Here is a 16,246-nt window from a genome sequence, read left to right as displayed (position 1 = left end):
TGGTCTTCCTTAACCCCCAGCTCTTTGATCTTCACAGGGCCCTTTCTGGTCACTTGACTCATTTCCAAGATCCAAATGATAGGCACCACCAAAACAAAATCTCTTCATTGTATTCTATTCTAGAAGAGACTGAATCATTTCTTGTCAAGAAATAAAGGGAATAATAACATAGGCGAGATAATGGTGCATCTGTCCTTCAAGGACAATTTCTTTATCATGTTATGGATACAAAATACTCTCCTTGAATTGTGTCTCACTTATAATTTATATGGTTTCCAATTCTGTTTCATTACAGAAATAAGATAATTTGACCAAAATTTGGAGAAAAAAAACCTCCTTAATAGTAAGGAGCAATCACAGGTTTTGTTTATGACCTTCCTAGTTTCTTTCTCTAATCTTTTTACATTAAAGCCCACGAATATGGTTGAATTTCCCACATAAATTTTTACTCAGTGTATGTGTTGCTGAAATGCCACAATTTTTGAGAAAGATTAATTGCTTTTGATTTCAAAAACATTTATCCCTCATTTTATATCCATAAGCATTTGTCCAAGATAAGATTTTCTATTTTCTTATGTTTGCTCAGTCAATTCACTCAGCTTATCAAGCGTTTGCTTTGTTGCTCTTAAATTTCTGTTTGTATGCTCTGAAACACTAAAATATGAGAATAAAACAATATATTTGCTAAGGTCAACACACAAAGGACTAATCCAGAGATTCTACTATTATTGTGCCATGTTTTATGTTATTAAGGGTAAAATTCTCAGCCCAATCTGTGAGTTATAATCCTTCTTACATACAAATTTATGTTGCTGAAGGAAGAATAAAAAAAGTAATAAATGTTTTTTCTTTATTGTCTAACATTCAAATTCATGAGACTGGCAGAAAGGTAGAAAGTGATTTAGAAAATCATATAACACAAGCAAATAAAGAGAAGAAATTTCATTTTTAAAATTTATTGTGTTTTAATGTTAGTTATTAACAATCCCAAATACATGTCATTATGTTTACTAGACTGTAATCATCTCTCTAGAGAGTTAAATTTGATTGACTCATTCTGTGCATCTGCATCTGCTCTTTGTTGGTCATTAGGGAAGATGAAGACAATGTTTGCTCCATCCTTCTAAATACCCAAGGTCCACCCACAGTCCCACACTAGTCACTGAACATCCCTTGGTTATTGACTTATCCAAACTGCTTTCTCTCCCACCCCATCTCCTAATAAATTATACAGGCCCTTGTTCAACCACTTTGGAAAGCAGTATGGAGGTTCCTCAAAAGACTTCACATAGAACTCCCCTATGACCCAGCAATCCCACTTTTGGGCATTTACCCAAATGTTTACAAACAAGACCACATTAAAGCTACCAGCACAACTATGTTCATTGCAGCATTATTTACCATAGCTAAGATCTGGAACCAACCCAGATGCCCCTCAGTAGATGAATGAATCAAGAAAATGTGGTATATATACACAATGGAATTCTATGCCTCCATCAGAAAGAATGACATTTCCCCATTTGTTAGGAAATGGAAAGGCTTGGAAAAAATTATATTAAGTGAAGTAAGCCAGGCCCAAAGAAACATAGGTCCCATGGTTTCCCTTATTTGCAATATCTAGTATATGTATGAGTCAAGCAGAAAAGGTCAGATAATGTGATGTTAGGAAAACGAACCCTTAAATATGTATTTTAATGTTTTTTTTTCTTTCATGCATGTGTTTCTAACGCATTTATAAGATTATTTCTTTGTAGCTTTGTATGTCCCTCCCCCACAGTGTAACCCCCGCTTTCACTATATTTGATGTCAGTATAACTTGTGGAGGAGATGGGGACAAACAAGTCGTTTAAGGATTCAGGTGGACCTGTTGCAACAATGAGAAGTACAAAATGTCATGTCAAAAACGAGCTTTACAATGTCGGTGGGTGGGGAGGAGGGGGGGAAGGGTTGGGTGGGGGGGAGGGGGGGAGGCTGGGAAGGGAGGTGAAGGGTAAACAAAGGAGGAGGCTGCAATGCTTGGTAAGAAATGTATGCATTATCCTGCCCATGTAATTGTAACCCCTCTGTACAGTATGTTCTCAAATAAAATAAAATAATATTAAAAAAATTATACAGGCCCATATGCCATTCTTTTGGTATTGTTTTATTGTTATGCTAAGCTGATAAAATCAATTATCAAAATTGTTTGACATTTTACTGTTAATATGCAGAACTTTGTGGTCCATTCATAGAAATCTAAAGTCAAAAGTGCTGATGACTGCTAAACTTTTCCCTCTGAGAACTTTGACAATCAACAACAGAAGAAAGAAAAAAGAAAGAAAAATAAGTCCTGCAACAACATCCCAGAAAGAATAGTCTTTTCATCTGTAGAGAGGAATTAATGAGGTCCTTTTTTAGGTGTGCTAGTGGTTGGAACTGCAAGCAGCTTTGCCAGTTTGATATAGTATATTTATCAAAAGGCCCCAAAAGACTAGGCATGCCATATGGATTTAAGTAATTGCTTGTTTTAATAGATTACTAAAATCCCTCTAAGTATCACTTAGCAACTTCTAGATTCTAAGTAACTTCCCAGAAAAAGGGTACCAGACTCAATCTAGTTCTCACTCTTGCTGAAGTGAAAACAAAAAGCAAACCAAAAAAAATCCTTCAAGCCAGCCACAGGCACCAGTGGCTCACAAATGTAATCCTCACTCAGGAGAATAAGATCTATAGAATTTAAGCCAGCCTGGAGCAGAAGAGTCCACAAGATTCCATCTCCAAAATAGAGAGTGAATTGCTGTGCTAGAGTTGTGGTAGCTGTAGAAAGCAAACCAAGAAAGCATGAGGCCCTGAGATGAGTGTCCAGAATCTAAAAATAATAATTATTAATATAAACTCAAACAAGCAAACATTCATCACACACACACACACACACACACACACACACACACACACACACACACACACACACACACACACACACATGTTCTCAGGCCTTGAACTCAGAACTTGGGTGCTGTACCTGAGCTTTTGTGCTTAAGGCAAATGCTCTACCACTTGAGCTACAGTTCTACTTCTGACTGTTTGGGGGCATTTAATTAGACGTCAGAGTCTCATGAATTTTCCTGTTCAAGCTGGGTTTTAAACTATCATCCTCAGATCTCAGCCTTCTGAGTAGATAGGATTATAAGCACGAACCACCCCAACAACAACATGGCTTCTTTTTCACCGTTTTATTATAAATGAGGTCAGAAATACACAGTTTGGTTTCCTGCAAAAGCCTTGTGAATCTTTCCACTTAAAGATGCACAGCCCAGGTCATGTTTCTCTGTCATTTGTTCCTACTAGAAAGATTGAGCAGAAGGTCTGGAGAAACAAGATACCAGGCTGTGGATAATGATCAATAGTCCCTATAGCAAGAAAAAAGGAAAAATGTGGAAGCAAACCTCAACCTTTCCAGGTATCTCATTCAACATCATCCAGTCCTGGGACATCCTTGGACTCCATCCAGCATGGCAGCTGTGACTCTCAAAGCTATGGATTGATGCTGGCAATGAAATTCTCGACAAGATATTTTTCTGCCATATGTTTGGGGAGAGCCCAGGGCATTAGGCTTTGAGTGACAATGTAATTTGATGGTTTAAGAGTATCTTAGCCATATTTCCGTACAGAATCTTCATCTTGGGATATCAACACTTTTAAATCTCCTTCTGAAATGTATTTACTTAATCAAACTATTAATTACCTAGTTCTGTCTTAATCAAATTATCTTGCTGGGATTCTGGTATTTCTGATTTATTTCGTTTCCTCAGGTTTTATGATTTAGCATATTAATCATGTGGAGAAGTCTTTTAAGTGATAAAGAAAAGACTCTTTTTAGAGATTTATTCCATCTCTGTTCAACTTTATTTTTTAACAATTTAAGTTTATTGTCAAGGTGATAAACAGAGGGGTTACAACTGTAACCCTTACATAAGTAAGGTAATGAGTACATATCTTTTCAAACATTGCTAACCCCTCCCTTGTTCTTTTCCAACTTTTCCTCCCCCACACCCACCCAAGTTGCAAAGTTCATTTCTAGCAGTGTCTTGTGAGTATTGCAGTTGCATTGGCTCACCCTTTGTCCTTTGCCTCACCATTTTGTTGTTCTCTTAAGTTTAGTTTTTCTTGTTATCTCTGGAAATGAAAAAAAATCTATAATGTAGCCGACAATGCACTGGCCTTCTTGGGCTGTTTGTTTCCTGTATGTCCAGGAAACCACAAGATAAAGAAGAGAGAGAGAGGAAAGAGAGAGGAGGAAGAGAGAGGGGGAGAAATAGAGGCAATGAAGAGATAGATCTTATGACTTAGGTTATCACAAATTTGAATCTTAAACCTGCTGTGTGTATATGCCCTACACCTTCTGTTTCTTTTGTTCTCAGATCATTGGAAAAGTCTTTATAGCCAGAAATATTGCTGTCCTTTTCTGTATCTGTCTTATCTGTGTCAGCAAATAGGACATAAAGATTTAATTATTCTACTTGCAAAATCCACATGAAGGCCAATTTCTGTTGTAAGCTTTAGCCTAGTTGTTCAGTGTGCTCTTCTGAGCTGTGTTCAGTAACTCTGATAGCAATGTCTTCCTTGTGAAATACCTTCTGAAAGTTACTTCTCAGTTATTTCTCCCTAAGCTAATGATGGTCATACCACTTCCCTCTGTAACCACTCTCAGTGATTACCTCTTGTATTAGTAAAATATTCTAACCTTTGACCAGGGCAAAGATGACACAACTCCACTGGAAAAACTCACATTCCTAAGCTTTTATCTACCATGTTCCTTTCATATTGATCATATCACCATGTTTGTAATAAGCCCAGGTTTACTTGACTTTGTGCATTTGAACAAGTTGCTTTGTTGACTAGAATGTTTTTCCTCATGTCTAGTCTGGCAGCACACATACTAAAACTGGAACAATATAGAGAGACTAAAATGGTCCTTGTACAAAGATGACATACACAATCATGAAGCTTCTGTATTCTTAAGTGAAATAAGCCAGTTTCCAGGATACAAGCGTCTTGCGTTTCCTCTTATACTTTGAATTTAGAGCGAAAAATAAAGAATTTTAACATAAAAAGACATTAATAAGTATATGGAAGAAGAAAAGTGAGTGAGACAAGGAAAATGGGGCAGGGAACTGAATATGGTCACTATCAATTCTATGCACGCATTCAAATGTCATATGATTACGTTGTGCAATTAACATGTGCTAAAAAGTAAAAATATCTTTGCTTCTTTAGCTGAATAATACATCAAGTTCCTATAAAATCAGGGCATTGGTTCTAATTTACTAGTATTTTTCCCTATTTACCCTCCCCACTGTGTATCTAGTGTGTTCATATGTATGCCTTTGTGGTAGCCCTGGGAGGGTTCCTAGGGAAGCTGTCTCTAGTTGACTCCAATATATGGAAAGGCTCAAGTACTCACTCAAGAGATAAGCAGAATGTACATGAGATGTTTCTACAACAACATTAGATGATGACATCAGTAATGAAAGAGACACCAACGCGATGAAAATGAGAAGAGCAAAAGGCTTGTGGGATAACTACACATAGTTTTATTGGTCAGTTGAAGATAGGTAAGTGGAATTGTACTATATTTTCTGACACCGAGATTTTTGATATGCTTGAATCAAAACAACGTAAAAATAAAATAGTATAAAGTATCCTTAGCTTATGCTAAACTATTGCCTCACTGTCCTGCGGTATTTGCTTCTTTAAAGGTACTACCTATTGCCAATTATTTTCCAGCTAGTTGGAAAACAAATGATCATTTTACCAATAAAATACAATTTCCATTTTGCTGTAGAGTCAACCACCATTGGTGATAAATGCATTACATTTTACCAAACAGAAGATATGTGGCATGAATTATGATAGAGAATGAGAAGGAGGAACTCTGTAATATTAATGATTTTGTAAACAAACTTCCTTGTCCAATGCCAGCTTTTCCTCTTCCTCTGCTACCTGGGAAGATTACTTAGTTTCTCTGAAACTTGTAACTGAATTTGACTCGAGGAGATTGAATGAGTTAATCTATGTAAATATTAATCTATGTCCCAGAGCAGTGCTTGTTCTATTGTAATCACCATGCAATTGCATGTTGTAATTACCAATTATCCCCAAAATTCCTTATACCAAAAGAAATTCCCATATCATTTCCTTCTCCTGTTCCTTTATTCTCATTTAATCACTAGACTTTCTTAGTCTTTCATTCATGAATATTCCTGAAGAGCTGGGCATCCGTGACTCACGCCTGTAATCCTAGTTACTCAGGAGGCTGAGATCTGTGGATCACGGTTCAAAGCCAGCCCCAGCAGGAAACTCTGTGAAACTCTTATCTCCAATAAACCACTAGAAAACCGGAAGTGGTGCAGTGGCTCAAGTGGTAGAGCGCTTGCCTTGAGGTGAAGAGCCCAAGGAAAGCGCCCAGGCCCAGAGTTCAAGCCCACGACCGACAGAAAAAAAAAATTCCTGAAGAATGAGGTGCCATTTTATTGTGGAATGTTCATCCACCTGAAAATATCTAATACTTGTTCACAGTTAGACTTGGCTCTGTTCTCAGCAAAGGGTTCATCTTCCCTTTGTAGGGAGTTTTGAAGCTGAGATGGCATCTCAGGTTTCCTTGGTTGGTTGAAGGGACTGTAATATTACATAGTCACTGCCGCCAATTCTTGCCATTTGAATGGGCTGTTCTAGAGGTGAGTGTAACTCAGGAAATCCTTTTTCACAAAAGTCAGGGTCCAGAGGGTTGACAGCTGAGGCCTTTCCATTCTCACACTGCAGTAACTGGGTAGAGAATCCTTCAGTTTTGAGGAGCAGCTGAGAGGTACAGCATAATTTCACTGTGTAGATAGTGAGAGTTGAAGAATAGGTAGGAGAAAAATGAGGGGGGGGGGGTAACAATGTTCAATAAGAAAAGTACTCACTACCTTACATATGTAACTGTAACCCTCTGTACATCACCTTGACAATAAAATTAAATTAAAAAAACTGTATTCTGCCTTTATATCAAGTCTTAAGTCAAATAGTATTATATACCATCTCAGGCACTATAAGTTCAGATTTTTTTTATTATATTTGGGGTGTGAATATTGTTAATGGAATAAGGAGGGTATCCTGTAATCTTTGGCCATATTCATAATGATTTTTTAAAATTTTATTTTATTGTAAAGATGCTGTACATGTGTTACAGTTACATGAGTAAGGTAATGAGTTGAACATTGTTACCCCCTCCTTTGCTTTTCTCCAACTGTCACTTCTATCTCCCACCTCCTTAACTCCTCTCCCAGCAGAAGTTGTAAAGTTTGTTTCCAAAGTAGTGTCTTGTGAGTCTCATTGTTGCAACGGGTCATCCTTGTTTCAACATTTTGTTATTCCCCTCCACATCCCCCAATTAGATAAATGTGTATACAACATGCAGGGTACCAAAATAAAATACAGTGACAATAGGGGATATACCATAGGGGAAAGAACATACAAAAGAAACAAAAATCACATAATACATTAAAAACAACGGCAAAGCAAAACTTCTTATGTCCATATCTTGGGGTTCATTCTTATATGGTCATATGTACATAGATTTTGAGCTTTTCTGCTCATCTGATAAGATTATACTAGATGGATACTAATTATTGCAAATAAGGGAAACCATGGGACCTATATTTCTTTGGCTCTGCCTTACCTCACTTAATATGATTTTTGAAATAAGTATTTTATTGTGAAAATATTGTACAGAGGGGTTATAATTACATGAGCAAGGTAATGAGTACATTTCTTATCAAGTATTGTTGCCTCCTCCTTTTCTTTTCCCCTACCATACCTTCCCTCCCATCTCCGCAACTACACTCCCCCCCCCCCCCACCAAATTGTAAAGTTCATTTTTCAACCTAGTGTCTTGTACATGTCATGGTTGCAAAGGGGCAACTTGTATCCCGATTTAAACAATTGTTTTTTTCCTTCCCTTCCACAGAGTATACCAACATCAAATAACAGTGAAAACAGGGGTTATACCATGGGGGAGGGACATACAAACCAACAAAAATATCATGTGGTACCTTATAAATATGTTAGAAACAATAGCAAGAAAGAAAAAACCACTGTTTCCTTATCTTGGGTTTCATTTCATTTAACATCATCTTATCTGACCTTTTCTGCTTGTCTCAGACATATACTAGTTATTGCACATAAGGGAAACCATGGAACCTATGTTTCTTTGGGCCTGGCTTACTTCACTTAATATGATTTTTTCCAAGTCTTTCCATTTCCTAACAAATGGGGCAGTCATTCTTTCTGATGGAGGCATAGAATTCCATTGTGTATCCACTGTGTATATATAGCACATTTTCTTGATCAAATCATCTACTGAGGGGCATCTGGGTTGGTACCATATCTTAACTATGTTTAATAAACATAGTTGTGCTTGTAGCTTCAGTATGGTCTTGTTTGATTTTTTCCAAGTCTTTCCATTTCATAAAAAATGGGATAGTGTCATTTGTTCTGATGGAAGCATAGAATTCAAAATTGATTGTGGTGCAAGGTGATATATAAGGATTTAACATTAGTTTTCAACAGGTGTTTAACCAATTTTGCCAGCATCATTTACTGAAAAGGCTGTCTTTCTTCCATTCTATGTTTTTGGCTCCCTTATTGAAGATTAGGTGGCTATAGGTCTGCAGGTTAATTGTAATGACTTTTAAGAAAGAAATGAAAAAAATTCAAAGAAATTTTTCATAAGTATTAATATTTCTTTTATTTATTCACTGTGTATTTTATATTACCTTTAAGTAGTTGTACAAAGGAGTTACCATTCAACATATCAGTTTATAAGTGCAATGCATTTTGTTCACTGTCACTTCTGTCATCATTTTTTCACATCCCTCCAAACCCTTCCTCTCCCTTCTAGAGTTAAAGGAAAGCACTGATGTCTTTAGTATTGTTACGCTTTTGTTTATACTCGAAATATTTCACAATAAATATTACAGCATCATAAAACCCATTTTAGCATTTTCTGGCCACAATAAATGATTCATGCTGACTTTTAAATAACATTTTTTAATTAGAAAACTAATTTGTGTTTATGGTAAGATATCAAATACACAGAGTTACATTTGATAAAAAATAATTCATTCCTCTGGGTTCTCAATGTCCCTCCCCAGATATAATGCTTCTTTAAAATGTCCAGAAATGTTCTGTGTATTTCACAAGACAATTGTATTATTCCATGTCTTATTTTTTTAGCGGACAAAAAGGATTTGCCTAAATGTTAATAAATCCTTTATTTAAAAAATAATTAATATTTTTATTATTTAATAAAAACATTATCATTGAATATACTTGTTTTATCAACATTTCCATATATAACTCATTTTTTTCAAATATCAGCTTAATACTTCATTGAATAGCTGCATTATTATCTTTAACTGTTTCCTACTTGCTACTTTTTCCTATCTCTAAATCCTTAATTTAAGATTTTGATTTATATATAACAACATGTGAATATATTGTTGGTGTTACCCAAGTTCAATTAAGAAGAAATTATTTGTTTCCTGTGAGAATAGGCAACAAAAGAAAAATGATACCTTCAGCTCGAAGTCATCTCATGAATTACCATTACTTCTTCAATTATAGTCTGCTTTCTTCATCTTATTTAATCCCATTATTTCTCAGCTTTTATGAAATACATTTCTATGTATTAAAAATCCAAGAACTATGCATTTGTGTGCTTCAAAACTGGGTGAGATTGAGAAATCTGAGGATGGGTTGGTAGAAACAAATATGATAATCCCAAGGATCCAAACTTATCACCATAAATACCTCAATGATATTTTCTTGGAAGCATCTTCACAGAGAAGTTACATAATTTTAGGTTTCTTGAGTATCTTCAGACCTACTTAGACACTTTACAGCAATTCTAGAAAATCTTTGCTATACATAAAAACATTGTCTTTGTCTGGATCTTTCTGGATATTTCCATCCATTTTGGTCCAGCTCAGTGACATACACAGTTATCATTGCACTGCATACATCACCTCATAATGGTGGCTTGTAGGTCAGAGATCTGTAAAGAAACTGAGGAGCTATCAAGTACAATTCATAATCATATATTTATAGTCCTAAAATAAGCATAACTCTTCTCTAATCTATATAATCCAAGTTGTTTTAAAATGTTTGGAAATGATTTATATAGGTCTTAACAAAATATCAGAGTAGAAAGGACATTATATGTACTACTTAAGCTTCTCAACTCTCACTGATTAGTGTAGACCAGTGCTTACTATCTCAAAGGAACTTTAACTAACTCAATAGTTTTACAAACACTGAGAATCACCATGAGAGAGAGACTGGAAAAATTGCTAATACTTTCACAAACAGTTAGTGGCAGAGCTCACACTAGAATCAAGTTCCCAGACTATAGCTCACCTGCTCAAATTTCTTATGAGTTCTTAACACCAATAAACTGGAAATCTTACATGACAGCTAGAGATTAATTTGTTTCTGTCTTTACTGTAATGATGGAATCTATTAAGGATTTTCATGTTGCTATGGTCATTTTTAGACACAGTTTCCAGCTGTCAGAATGTTAACCTCATTTTTTTGAATCAAGGTCACACAGAAACTTGAAGAATAATCAACTAATTACCTACCTTCATTGGATAATATAGTACAACCAACTGTTATACAACAAACTGTTATACTAAATTAAATAATGGTATGAAAGTGTATGTAATAGTCTCAATTTTAGGGAAAGTACTAGAGTGTGATATATAAATTGAAACTTTTTTTGAAGTATCTGTGGTTTGGCTAATAATGGGCAAGCATTGAGGGCATGAAAGAAATTTGCCTTGCTACTAGACAAAAGCCACAATCATATAGAATTGAAAGTCCAATCATACAACCTTGTTGTGAATGAAACATAAAAAAAAGTTGAGGATAATACACCTATAGTACTCGAATTGTACTGAATTATAGATTTAATTCAGAAATTTCTGCTTGGGGTTAAATTTATACAATAACAGGTGATGCAGTGACCTGAAGTCAAGGTCATATTATTCTCCAAGCACCCTGGAGAGGACAATGTCCCTGGGTTCCATCCACCTCAATTTTAAATAACTCAAGTTCACTCTACTGACTTTGTACCATGCTAGAATCTGAATTTGGCTGAGATTTCTGGGTCAGGAGCTAATGTTTATTTTCTTAATGCTATGCTGCTTGTTTCTGAATTAAGCACCTGGTGTATTTTCTGTTGTATTGCTTTCTCTCTTTGGAAAAAAAAAAACAGCCTCAAGTCCTCCTCTGCAGAATGAAATTTTGAACTCTGTGCAATGACAAAATTTCTATTCCATGCTATAATTATCCTTCAGTATGACTGAGACAGAACTTTATTCTCTTTTCTAGCTATGAGGGTCTTAGCTCCTGCATGATTTATAGGCTTACTTGTCAAATCATTGACCGTGGAGTAAGGGTCTATAGAAGTTTTGTGTATGAAGGTATGTGCATCTTGCCTGTATCCTGTGAAACATTATTGGGGTCTCATAAACATCTGGCTATAGCCATATATCAGGAAGTGTTTAGCCAGTGGAAATGACAAAATTGTGGCACAATATCTGTACGGTTCTTTGGTGTGTCTAACTCCTTCTTTTCTAATACATGGGGAAGTTTTACAAATTTCTTCCAGGCTCCTGGTACCATCTACACTCTTAGTAATGCATTAACTTAAAACTCCTTTCCCTCCTCCTCTTTATCATTGAAAGTCATTTGGGCGCACAATCATAAACAATAGCAGGAAATTCTGCTTTCCTGATCACTGCAGAGTACAAATTGGCCATACTCATCCCATCTACTTTACCCAGACCAGATGGACTCAGGTTTCTCCCAAGGGAGTGCCCTGTGCTGAGACAGCAAGATAAATAAGCATCAGTATTCCTACCTGCTCATCCTAGGAAAAAAACGTTGTCATCATGTGAATACATTTTTCCATGATAGCATTCTTTGAATAAGGCAAGTAGTCTGCTCAATGACATTCAAGTTGCCTTGTGCTCCTGTTTAGATGTCTTAGATTTGTGCTGCCTCACCATGCTTTTCCTATCCTAGATTAAATAAAGAAGCTTGAAGACACCATCTATTCACCAAGAATTGCACATTTGCCATCTGAGAATTTCACTTTTGCACAAGCTGTGATTCTGAATTACTCCCAAATATTTTCTCTCATTGATTATGTTCTCTTACTTTATTTATAGCTATAATAAATCTTGGGAGAGAGAAAGATGGAGGTGAGGACAGGAGTAGAGAATTATTGGGTACTGAGTCTCAGGAGACAATAGGGTTTTGGAGAGAATCCTCTTCTTCACATCTATAAGGGGCTTTAAAAATTTGGCAAAGGCAGCTGAGGAAAGAACCTAGGAATAGAAGCATCTAGACTAGGGATACAAATGCACTTATAAATATGACTGACTATGGAGGTCCAAGTCCTTTTGACTGTGACTTTCTTTAGAGTCTGCCATGCTCTGCTGTGTACCAAATCTGATGGTGTATGTGTGTGTGGGGGGGGAGAGGAGTGGGGAGGCACTATTTTTCCAGATCTGCCAGATGAAGTCTCTCTCACACTTAAACACACACACACACACACACACACACACACACACACACACACACACACACACACACACACACACATTTTTGAATCTGACCTGGAGCACCTTATCTCTATTGGTTTCATTGCAGCCACTGTTTTTTGAACAACATTCTTAGGATGGTTTAAAAATTCTTTTTTATATGTGGCTGATATCTTTTTCACTTCCAATGAATTCTGTGGGAAAAAAAAACTAAGCAAACTTTTCTTTATGTACTGCCACTAATACAGAGAGCTCATGGTTGACAGTGATATGTAGCTTTCAACTGTGTTGGGGCCTGCATAATTCCCAGGTGAAGGCCTACTGTGATCTATCTATCACCTTGGCCTTGATATAGGAGAGAGCCATTTATTCCTAGTTATGTTCCCCACAAAAGGGGATATTATGCTATGGTACTGAAAAACCATTCTATAAACATTTTTGCTCCAATTTCTTTTAGCTTCAAGAATTCTGTAATCCTGAGGTGAGCACAGTACACAGGATCACCAACCATACTTTTTTTTTTGCATAAACCCTGTATAGTTGCTCTCTCTCCCATTTTTCACAAATGAGAATAGTTAGATTCTTTTGAGAAACCAACCCAAAACAGAGACAATGTCTAAGCATCCTGCTATACTTAAAAAAACTGCTTAAAAGGAACTAATGTCATTATTCTATCCTGATTTTATAGCTGAGAAAAATTAGGCCCACAGAAGCAAAAGAACATTTAATCGATATTATGCATTTTGTCAGAGTGCTAGAAACCTAATTATTTTTATTTAATTCCAGTAGCCATCCTCATAATAGTTCCACTAATAGTATAGTTTGATTTGAAGGAGAATATGTAACGGCTTTAACCCAATTTGCTGTTAGAATTAAATGAATTAATGTGAGTAATGTTGCTACTAGGGGCCTGATCCATCATGGCTTCCCAGAAATTACATGCACCATTCTTCTCATACCTCTGTTTTCCAATCTCCCTCTTGAAACCCACAACATTCTTCTTAATGTATTTTGCAAATAAAATCTAAATTGATTCAACAGTTTCTACTTGTAGTTGGTGCTAATTTTGCTACCTCTTGTTCTAGCAAAAGTCCTAGAAAAGACTACGCCTAAAGTGTGGAGGATGAGGTTGCTCTGTTTGAGGGTGAAAGGAGCAGGAAAATCAGAAGGAAATAAATGTTGATGATAGAGGTACTGATGGCACTGAGGAACAGATATTAAAGTAGTGCTGAAATCCGTAGACTGATCTCAGGCAACTCCTGATTAATCTATGAGCATAGCTTGTGTGGGAAATAAATGACCTGGGTCAACCTTAAATTGGCCAGTTAGACCTCTGCACACACAGGTGGAAATCAAAATTGGAAAAGATTATAGAAGATAGCTGTGGAATAACAATGCATGAAAGGTATCAAATGCATAATTTATTGAATAATGGCTTTTATGTCTTATAAGCAGACCTTGTAAGTAACTGGGAGCAAATTGAATTTCTTAAAAATTAAGCAAATATACATGCACACATGCATATATATTTCCTCCAATTGGAAGATTATTTTTGGTTCTTCGATTCTTTATATATGACCTGTGGAGAAAGAATTTTGTGAGAATTATGCCCACTGAGAAATTTCAGGTTTGTAAAATAACTGGTGATCATCTCAGAAGAAAGATGCAATTCTGACATGAATTTAATTCTGAGCTTGTGTCACATATGGTCCTAAGTCCCACCCCAGAGGTAATCTGACACATCAGGAAGTGCTAGTTGTCTTTTTCTTAAATGTCATTTTCTCTGTCAAGTCTGGAGCAAATGACTACTATTAGTTTTTATAACATGAACTATACCTAGCTTATTTTTTGACACTCTCCATGAACTAGATTGCTAGTTCTGAGAAAACTATTTTTTCTGATATTTTCCTTTTTTATGTTCTAGTCAGAGTTGGCAATTCATCCGTGATGCATGGACCAGTGAAATCCATGTCTTGATTCAAGAATCAATTATTGGTCTAACTTGGTGCCAAGAACGTTTTTTTCCAGGTGAAAGACTAGTGAGGAGAAGACAATTGTATTTGATTTGAAAAGGCTGTTGATAACCATCAGGCAGTACAACAACTGTTGGACTCCCAACTTATTTCATGTCATAATATCTAGGCAAATCTTTCAGAGTGAGGGTTCTTTTCTGAAAAGGCAGGTTCTGAAATTTAATATGGATGTCTGGACAGTAGACAGTTCGTGGGAGCTTTTTGGGTTGTGCTTTTATGTCAGTAAATCTGTCCATATGCAACAGAGGCATGTAGAGGATTGTAGAGCATAAGACAACAGGATTCTGCCCTTTGTGAGAATATAGAAGTTTGAGTAGCATGATGCAGAAAAGCTCAGGTGCAAAGTTTTGACAGGCACAGGAAACTAATCAGAGTTTATTTCAAATGGAGTCTAGGTACTCAGAGTGTATCTCAATAAACAGAGTTCCACTTGTTAATGAAGAAAATGTAGACAAATTACAACAGAGTTCTATGTCTGTCACTGAGATCCATCCCTAATAGTTGTGGGGTCTAGTACAAGAATATAAATACAGAGGCATCCTACTATATGTCTAAATATTTAAGTTACAAAAAATGTAAGTATCCATTGCATGATATTAGCCTACCACCATTAATTATATCTTGACAAATATTAGTTTCTAACATTTAGAATGTTTTAAAAATGTCAATCTCATTTTCTATACATAATCAGTCATGTTGCTGTAATTGGGATTTTTATATCATTTTGAAACTATAGGAATGTTAATTATACAACTTCTTGTGAACCATTAAAATTCCAACTTGAAGTAACCAGTCTTTAACCAGTCTGAAAACTCAGAGGTGACTGTAGCTGTCAATAAAATTTCAAAATATATGGATTTTAAACTGGGTTTGAAATTTACTAGATAGTGTTGCAGATATTATTATAGAGAAATAGACAAAATATCTCATTCTATCACAGACATTTATCACATTTAGATAAAAATTTTTCTCTTTTAGAATAACAGTCTTCAAGCTGTATAGTTTCCCATTTTGAATATTTCAGTTCTAGTATATAAGTGTGTATATATATATATATATATATATATATATCATCATTGATTCATCCATTCTTCCATATGGTTATTTCCATTCCATAGTTATTCTGAATAATGCTATGCTGAATATGAGAGTGCAGATATGTCTATGAGTTGTAAACTTCATTTCCATTGGGTATATACCTAGAAGAAGGATTTCTAGGTGTTAGAGATATTTTTCTTCTTCTCCTCCTCCCCCCTTTTCCTCTTGTACTCAGGACATCTTTTCCTTTTTATTCATGTTCAGTTCACTGGACCTGGGTGGCACTCTACCTTATGAGCCAGGCCTCTCTTTGTCATTTTGCTGGTTAATTGGGGGTGGAGTCTTCCTGACATTTTTTTAAATCTAAGTTGGCCAAGAACTATGATCTTCTGATCTTAGTTTTGCTTTGGAGAATTAAGATTTATTTTTGGTTTTGCATGAACGTTAGATTTTTCAATAATTTCTGTGAAAAATGTCATTGGACATTGGCAATGGCACTGTGTATAAATTGCCTAGTGTTTGAAGTGTCTCCTTGGTGACTGCAGT

General features: G+C 35.9%; 1 non-coding gene across 1 annotated transcript; it reads left to right on the top strand.

Moving 5' to 3' along the window:
- Positions 1-4,896: 4,896 nt before the first annotated feature.
- On the top strand, positions 4,897-5,000 carry LOC122116916. The gene has a single exon (XR_006149039.1). It is a non-coding gene; the product is annotated as a U6 spliceosomal RNA (small nuclear RNA).
- The last annotated feature ends 11,246 nt before the right edge of the window (positions 5,001-16,246 follow it).

Source organism: Dipodomys spectabilis, unplaced genomic scaffold (genome assembly GCF_019054845.1).
Source record: "Dipodomys spectabilis isolate Male_0828 unplaced genomic scaffold, ASM1905484v1 ptg000137l, whole genome shotgun sequence".
Classification (NCBI taxonomy): Eukaryota; Metazoa; Chordata; class Mammalia; order Rodentia; family Heteromyidae; genus Dipodomys; species Dipodomys spectabilis.
This window is presented reverse-complemented; position numbering and strand designations above follow the sequence as displayed.